Below are 9,276 nucleotides of genomic sequence, written 5' to 3'. Positions count from 1 at the left end.
TGACACGCCGGAGTAGGACCTACAGAAACACACCTTCTCTGAGTACTACATGAATACTGCATGAGTACTGCATGAGTACTGCATGAGTACTACATGAGTACTACATGAATACTGCATGAGTACTGCATGAGTACTACATGAGTACTGCAGTCGTCTGAATACTTTCTCTGCACATATGTGAGTTAATCATCAACGGAGGAATGAAAAGTGACAACAGAGGTTCTGCAGCGAGCTCCACTGGCCCTGTGTGTGTTTGTGTGTGTGTGTGTGTGTGTGTGTGTGTGTGTGTGTGTGTGTGTGTGTGTGTGTGTGTGTGTGTGTGTGTAAACAGATTTCTGTAGGAAGATGTTGCTCTATTGTGCAACACTGCTTTTGTTGGCAGAAATGAAAAGAACGAAGCAGGAATTCAAGAGAGCCACGTCGCTATGGAAACAACAGCAAAGACACACACACACACACACACACACACACACACACACACACACACACACACACACACACACACACACACACACACAAACACAGAATTATGGACTGTTTGCAAAGATGGACAAACCAAATATTTTGTTGGGAAAGATTTTCTTTGCCACGAGGATATTTTTTTTCTACACACACACACACACACACACACACACACACACACACACACACACACACACACACACACACACACACACACACACACACACACACACACACACACACACACACTTAGTCGGCTCTCAAGCGCCATGTAACTATTGTAGCCTTCAGAGGAGAAGAGTGTGTGTTACTAGAAGTGTGTGTGTTACTAGAAGTGTGTGTTACGAGAAGTGTGTGTTGATTAGAAGTGTGTGTGTTAATTAGAAGTGTGTGTTACTAGAAGTGTGTGTGTTGATTAGAAGTGTGTGTGTTACGAGAAGTGTGTGTGTTACGAGAAGTGTGTGTTGATTAGAAGTGTGTGTGTTACGAGAAGTGTGTTACTAGAAGTGTATGTGTTCCTAGAAGTGTGTGTTGATTAGAAGTGTGTGTGTTAATTAGAAGTGTGTGTTACTAGAAGTGTGTGTTGATTAGAAGTGTGTGTGTTACGAGAAGTGTGTTGATTAGAAGTGTGTGTGTTACTAGAAGTGTGTGTTGATTAGAAGTGTGTGTGTTACTAGAAGTGTGTGTTGATTAGAAGTGTGTGTGTTAATTAGAAGTGTGTGTTACTAGAAGTGTGTGTTGATTAGAAGTGTGTGTGTTAATTAGAAGTGTGTGTTACTAGAAGTGTGTGTTGATTAGAAGTGTGTGTGTTACTAGAAGTGTGTGTTGATTAGAAGTGTGTGTGTTAATTAGAAGTGTGTGTTACTAGAAGTGTGTGTTGATTAGAAGTGTGTGTGTTAATTAGAAGTGTGTGTTACTAGAAGTGTGTGTTGATTAGAAGTGTGTGTGTTAATTAGAAGTGTGTGTTACTAGAAGTGTGTGTTAATTAGAAGTGTGTGTGTTAATTAGAAGTGTGTGTTACTAGAAGTGTGTGTTAATTAGAAGTGTGTGTTACTAGAAGTGTGTGTGTTCCTAGAAGTGTGTGTTGATTAGAAGTGTGTGTGTTAATTAGAAGTGTGTGTTACTAGAAGTGTGTGTTGATTAGAAGTGTGTGTGTTAATTAGCAGTGTGTGTTACTAGAAGTGTGTGTTGATTAGAAGTGTGTGTGTTACTAGAAGTGTGTGTTACTAGAAGTGTGTGTGTTCCTAGAAGTGTGTGTTACGAGAAGTGTGTGTGTTACTAGAAGTGTGTGTTATGAGAAGTGTGTGTGTTGATTATAAGTGTGTGTGTTACTAGAAGTGTGTGTTATTAGAAGTGTGTGTGTGTTACTACAAGTGTGTCTTACTAGAAGTGTGTGTGTTGTTTAGAAGTGTGTTTCACTAGAAGTGGAGGAGTTGCTCCAAGAGGAGGTACTCCCAGGAGGAGGTGCTCCAGGAGGAAGTACTCTAAGGAGGAGGTGCTCCAGGAGGAGGTGCTCCAGGAGGAGGGAGGTACTCTAGGAGGAGGTACTCCCAGGAGGAGGGAGGTACTCTAGGAGGAGGTACTCCCAGGAGGAGGGAGGTACTCTAGGAGGAGGTACTCCCAGGAGGAGGGAGGTACTCCAGGAGGATGTACTCTCAGGAGGAGGTGCTCCAGGAGGAGGTACTGCAGGAGGAGGTACTCCAGGAGGAGGTGCTCCAGGAGGAGGTGCTCCAGGAGGAGGTACTCCAGGAGGAGGGAGGTACTCCAGGAGGAGGTACTCCAGGAGGAGGGAGGTACTCCAGGAGGAGGTACTCCCAGGAGGAAGTACTCTCAGGAGGAGGTGCTCCAGGAGGAGGTGCTCCAGGAGGAGCAGTGACGCAGCTTCAAGCTAGAACGTTAATAGCAGCACTTTGCGGCGGAGCAGTGAAGAGCATTTATATAATTGCAGAGCGGCTTTCAGCCAAACACCGGAGTGGTTTAAGCATTTTATTTTTCTCTCTGTTGCCTAGCAACAGACATCCTCTACTCCTGGGTTCTGTCTGTTTGATCCCTCCAGTCACTGCCGCTCCTGGACGGACGCCAACAAACCGCCGGGGTTCCGCCTCTCAGGCCGAGCTCGGGACCAAGAACAGCCACCAAATAGAGCCTGGGGCATGAAGCCAGGGCATCAGAGGTCCAGAGTTCAACCCTCAACCTGGGACGTGTCCCCCCCCCCCATATGGGACATGTCCCCCGCCGGACGCCTCCTCGACACACGAGTCTAACTCTTCCCGAAAGATCAGAGGTTGTTGTGTTTTCACTGGAAGGTCATTTACTTGTTTTGGGCTCAAAACGTCCAAAACGCTCCTCTCTGGTTCTGCGGCTCCCCCTGCTGGACGAACAGCCGCATTACAGGCTCAAGTTCTCTCTGTGCAGGAGGATGATGTGGATGATATGGATCACCCCCCGCCCCCCTTCTCACAGGCCACGCCCCCGCAGTTATCGAAGCTGTTTCAGAGCTGTGATTGGCTCATTGAGCCTGTCAATCAAATAGTGACCACGCCCCCTGTGCTGGAAATACTCATACTCACATCCACTCAAACTTTCAGCTTAAAACAAAAAACAAAAAACATTTTTTTTTAAGTATAAACACTTTGTCATAAACTTTTTTTTTTCTGTTTTAATAACTTCTGTGTATTTATTCTGTTTGTGACCTGCAGGAGGCGCCGTCGCTCCCTGAGTGTTTGTTTTTCTCCAGCAGGAAGTTTTAACTAGAAAACATTTCTACTGGTTCTGGACTAGTTCTGGACTAGTTCTGGAGTGGGTTTTGGACTGGTTTTGGAGTGGGTTCTGGACTGGTTTTGAACTGGTTTTGGAGTGGGTTTTGGACTGGTTTTGAACTGGTTTTGGAGTGGGTTTTGATCTGGTTTTGGACTAGTTCTGGACTGGTTTTGAACTGGTTTTGGAGTGGGTTTTGGACTGGTTTTGAACTGGTTTTGGAGTGGGTTTTGGACTGGTTTTGAACTGGTTTTGGAGTGGGTTTTGAACTGGTTTTGGAGTGGGTTTTGGACTGGTTTTGAACTGGTTTTGGAGTGGGTTTTGATCTGGTTTTGGACTAGTTCTGGAGTGGGTTTTGAACTGGTTTTGGACTAGTTCTAGAGTGGGTTTTGAACTGGTTTTGGACTAGTTCTGGAGTGGATTTTGGACTGGTTTTGGACTAGTTCTGGAGTGGGTTTTGAACTGGTTCTGGACTAGTTCTGGAGTGGGTTTTGAACTGGGTTTAGACTGGGTTTTGGAGCTGGAAGAGGAAGAGGAAGGCAGCGTGGGCTGACTGCAGGATGGAGGTGAGGCTGATGGAGATGAGGCTGATGGAGGTGAGGCTGATGGAGGTGAGGTGGATGGAGGTGAGGCTGATGGAGGTGAGGCTGATGGAGGTGAGGCTGATGGAGATGAGGCTGATGGAGGTGAGGCTGATGGAGGTGAGGTGGATGGAGGTGAGGCGGATGGAGGTGAGGCTGATGGAGAGCCACTCCACGGTGAAGTGGAGGGAAGCGGATATGGAGCGTCTGATTACAGTAGAGTGACGGAGGAGCCTCCAGCTGGTGGAGTGAATCACGGCTCAACTATCGTCCAAACAGAAGCTCCGCCTTTCTGCTGCGGCGGCGGAAAGAAAGAAAAACACTTTGTTTCTGAGCAACAACGACCAGAACGACTGACACTTAATCTGCTGGAGTGGATAATCGCTGGAGAATCACTGACCATCACTGTGCTGGAGGAGGAGGAGGAGGAGGAGGAGGAGGAGGAGGAGGAGGAGGAGGAGGAGGAGGAGGAGGAGGGAGGGGGAGGAGGAGGAAGAGGAGGAGGAGGGAGGGGGAGGAGGAGGAGGAGGGAGGGGGAGGAGGAGGGAGGGGGAGGAGGAGGAGGGGGAGGAAGAGGAGGAGGAGGGAGGGGGAGGAAGAAGGAAGAGGAGGAAGAGGTGGAGGAGGAGGGGGAGGAGGAGCAGGTGGAGGAGGAAGAGGAAGAGGAGGAGGAAGAGGAGGAGGAGGAGCAGGTGGAGGAAGAGGTGGAGGAGGAAGAGGAGGAGGAGCGGGAGGAAGAGGAGGAGGAGGAAGAGGTGGAGGAGGAGCAGGTGGAGGAGGAGGAGGAAGAGGAGGAAGATGTGGAGGAGCAGGAAGAGAAGAAGGAGGAGGAAGAGGAAGAGGTGGAGGAGGAAGAGGTGGAGGAGGAGGAAGAGGAAGAAGAGGAGGAGGAAGAGGAGGAGGAAGAGGAGAAGAAGAGGAGGAGGAGGAAAAAAAACCTCTGATTTTACTTTCAACAACTCTGAGATCTCATGACGAGTGAACGGAGCTCCACCACGACTTTGTAAAAACACCCAGAATGCAACAGCGACAGGACATTTTGTGGACATTTCACTGGGTCGTGGAGGCGCCGTCTTCTGTAGTGATCGTTTGGGTTTTCATCACATATACGACATAAAAAAATACCTTCAAAGTTTGAATTCAGAGCTTCTTGTGCCATTAAGAGTGTTATGGAGACAAATGCAGCGCTTTGAAGTCAATATTGCTTTGAAGTCAACGTTGCTTTGAAGTTGGTTTGAAACAGGTTAAAGACTCATATGAATTTGGGTTGACGTCTCGTCCTCCCTCACATTAACCCCGCCTCCCCCCCACCCCCCCACCCTGGTACTACCCCACCCCCCTCTACCCCCCCGGTACTCACTCCCACTCCTTCCGGCGGGCCTGCGGCGTGCTCTGGATCTTGTGGGCCTGGTGGGCCATGATGATGTCCTTCTGCTCCACCAGCCCCCCCCGGCGCCGCAGCATGGCGTGGGGGCTCAGGGACCCCGAGCCCTGGTCCCACGAGGCGTCCTCCCGCTGCCCGCACGGGACGTCGAAGCTGGCGGCCCGGGGGGGCAGGCCCAGGCCCTCGGGGGCGCCGTGGGGGACCTGCAGGGAGCTGGAGCGGGCCCCCGGGGCCAAACCGGGCCGGACCGGACCGCAGGGCCTCCAGGGCTCCGGCTCCGGCAGGGACAGGGACGACTGGACCCGACGGCCCCCGCCGGGGGAGCGCAGGGGGGGGGGCAGGGACAGGGAAAGGGACAGGGACTGGTCCGAACTGGTCAACATGTCCGCTGGGGTCAGAGGTCAAACTTCAGCATGGTACTGCAGAGGAGGAAGAGGAAGAGAGGAGGAGGAGGAAGAGCGGAGGAAGATAGGGGAGGAAGAGAGGAGGAGGAGGAAGAGGAAGAGAGGGAGGAAGAGAGGAGGAAGAGGAAGAGCGGAGGAAGAGGAAGAGCGGAGGAAGATAGGGGAGGAAGAGAGGAGGAGGAGGAAGAGGAAGAGAGGGAGGAAGAGAGGAGGAAGAGGAAGAGCGGAGGAAGAGGAAGATAGGAAGAGGAGGAAGAGAAGAGGAAGAGAGGGAGGAAGAGAGGAGGAAGAGGAAGAGTGGAGGAAGAGAGGAGGAAGAGGAAGAGCGGAGGAAGAGAGGAGGAGGGGGAAGAGGAAGATAGGAAGAGGAGGAAGAGAAGAGGAAGAGAGGGAGGAAGAGGAAGAGAGGAGGAAGATAGGGGAGGAAGAGGAAGAGAGGGAGGAAGAGAGGAGGAAGAGGTAGAGCGGAGGAAGATAGGGGAGGAAGAGGAAGAGAGGAGGAAGAGAGGAGGAAGAGGAAGAGGGGAGGATGAGAGTGAGGAAGAGGAAGAGAGTGAGGAGGAGAGGGAGGAAGAGGAAGAGAAAAAGAGGAGGAAGAGAGAGAGTGGAAGAGAAAAATAGGAGGAAGAGAGAGAGTGGAAGAGGAAGAGATGGAGGAAGAGGAAGAATACAATCATGAGATATTTCTTTAAGAAAAACAAACTTTTTTTTTTAAACAAACAGATTATAGAGCATCTTCCTCCTCTAACGCCAGATTATAGAGCATCTTCCTCTTGTAATGCAGATTATAGAGCATCTTCCTCCTCTAACGTCAGATTATAGAGCATCTTCCTCTTGTAATGCAGATTATAGTTGTTATTCCAGGACGGATGTAAACACGGGGGAGACTGATTGTTTTGACGTTCACAGTGGAGGAACAAGTTTTGTTTACTGAACCACAACATCACAATATAAAGAAAGTAGTAAAAGAGTCGTCCTCCCTTCACTTCCTGTGTGTGTAAGACGGGGGGGGGGGGGGAGGTGTGGGGGGGAGGGGGGGGGGGGACGAGACAAGGCTGTTCCCATCAGCAGAAGGGAGGATGACTCACCGCCTCACTCCTCACAGAGGCCACAAGGTCAGCGCACACACTTACACGGCTGGCCTCACCGCGGCGCAGCGCCGCTCCCGCCGCCGCCCGGCGGCCATCTTTTTTTTCTTTTTTTTTTTTACTTCAAAAGATTTGTGATCGCTCACATCATCAGACACGACCGGAGCCAGGGGGGCCCCCCCGAGTCAGCAGCAGGGGGAGGGGCAGGAGCACGCCGCAGGGACAGGAAGTGATGAAGATCTGAGGGGGGGGGGGGTCTCTAGCAGATGTCTCTAGACAAGAAACATCTGCCTTCACAATGACGATGATGATGATGAAGGCAGCCGTGCCAATGAAGATCACGACAGTGACAACGATGATGATGATGATGATGATGATAATGAAGGTCACAGCGCCGGTGATGAAGATCGTTATGCTGGCAATGATGAAGATGATGAAGATGGTGATCATATTCATGATGAAGATGACAGTGATGATGAAGATGATCATTACACTGGCCATTTTGATGATGATGATGTTTATAGTGGCAAAGATGATGAAGATGGCATTGAAGATGAAGTTTATGGTGATGAAGATCATCAAGCCGACGACGATGATGATGATGAAGGCGGTCATGCCAATAGAGATCATGACGCTGACGATGATGATGATGAAGGTTATGGTGGCAAACACAATGAAGATGATGCTCCAGATGAAGATTATGGTGGTGATGAAGATCATTGCAGTGAAGAATCGATGATGATGATGATGATGAAAATAGTGCCAGTGACGGTGATGATGACGAAGGTTGGCTATGAACATCATGACGTTACAAAGATGATGAAGATGAAGAGTGCAGTGCTGGTGATGAAGGTCATTACACTGACGATGATGAAGATGGTTGTGAAATTTACAATGACGATTTTTATGACGGAGATAATGAAAGTGATGATTATGATGATGATGATGATGATGATGATGCCGTTCATGGTGGCGAAGACGACGAAGACGGCAATGAAGATAAAGACTATGGTGATGAAGATCATTTCGATGATGATGAAGGTTACAGGAGACGAAGATAACAACGTGGTTGTGAAAGTTGCCATGGCGACGACGACGACGACGACGGTGACGATTTCCACAGCGACGCAACCATGAAGATGATTCAAGTGATGAAGACGATGACGAAGGCGGTCATGGCGATGAAGATCGCGACGCTGACGACGATGATGAAGGTTGTGGTGGCGAAGACGATGACGATGGCAGTGAGGATGAAGATCGTGGTGGTGAGGATGATGAAGACAGTCTTGAAGTTTATGACGATGATGAAGGTGGTGATGAAGATTTTCATGATGAGGAAGATGAGGGTCCACATGCAGCGGCAGGTTCTGTGTGTGTGGTTTGTTACAATTGCAGACACACACACACACACACACACACACACACACACACTAACAGGTAAATGTTTGACGCGCACGTGGAGGAAAAATACAAACGACGGGAAATAAAAACAAACACGACGTGTTGCAGAAAACAGAGGAAGAGGAGTGATGAAGAAGTGATGGAGGAGTGAAGGGGTGATGGAGGAGTGGTGGGGGGGGGAGGGGGGGGCCGCGGCGTGAACAAAGTGACGGAAAGATCAATGAACGAATAAAGAGATTAAAACAAAAAAAAAAAACATTTTTACCTGCGGGCGACGCGCGCGCCTCCTTCATCCTGTCACCGGGGCCCGGCACGTGCGGGTCCTGCGGGGTCGCGCTTCGGTCCAAGCGGAGCTCGCGGAGCCGCTCACAGCCGCGCGTGGCCGCTGAATGACGGTGGCCGCTGCCGGGCTAAAAATACCGCGGCGGGGCGGCGGGGGAGCCGGCGGAGGGGCGCGCGCCGCGCCGTGGAAAGAAGCGCTCGCGTTCATCGTCTCATGAGTCACCCGAGCTTCACGGACCCGGAGGACCCGGACCTGGACCCGGACCTGGACCTGGACCCTGTTTCACACCCGGACCCGGAGCGTCCAGGACTCACCTGAGCGCAGCGGGAGGCAACAGGTCTCCATCTGCTGCCGCGCGCCCGCACACACACACACGCACACACGCACACACACACCTGCAGAGTTGATTCATGTTTACACAGTTCAAGTTTTTGTACACAAATATTTGTACATATTAAAACTGTTTTCACTCGTTGCTTCTCAACATGAAATCATCAAACTGCAGTTTCTCTCCTGTAAAACGTTCTTTATATTATATTATTGGATTTTATCATTATTTTCCAGACTTTTTTGGAGCTTCATCTGTTTTTTTTAACACAGATTGTTCTCCCTCTCTCTCTCTCTCTCTCTCTCTCTCTCTCTCTCTCGCTCTCTCTCTCTCTCTCTCTCTCTCTCTCTCTCTATCTATATAAAATGTATTTCTAATGGTTTTCCGTTTCCTCCTCCTGACACGCAGAGTGTGAACATCCTGCCGCCTGGCGAATGAAGTTTGACTGATTGTTGTTGTTGTTTTTGTGAAAATGTTTCTTTTGTGGCGACGCAGCTTGATTGTGTCTCTTTGCGGTTCCATCTGTCGCTGCTGAGAAGAAGGTCGCCGCGCTGCTTGGAGAACCATCTGCTGCCTCCACTCACGGTT

The sequence above is a fragment of the Blennius ocellaris genome (assembly GCF_963422515.1).
Source record: "Blennius ocellaris genome assembly, chromosome: 10".
NCBI lineage: Eukaryota > Metazoa > Chordata > Actinopteri > Blenniiformes > Blenniidae > Blennius > Blennius ocellaris.
Note: the sequence above shows the minus strand (reverse complement) of the source record.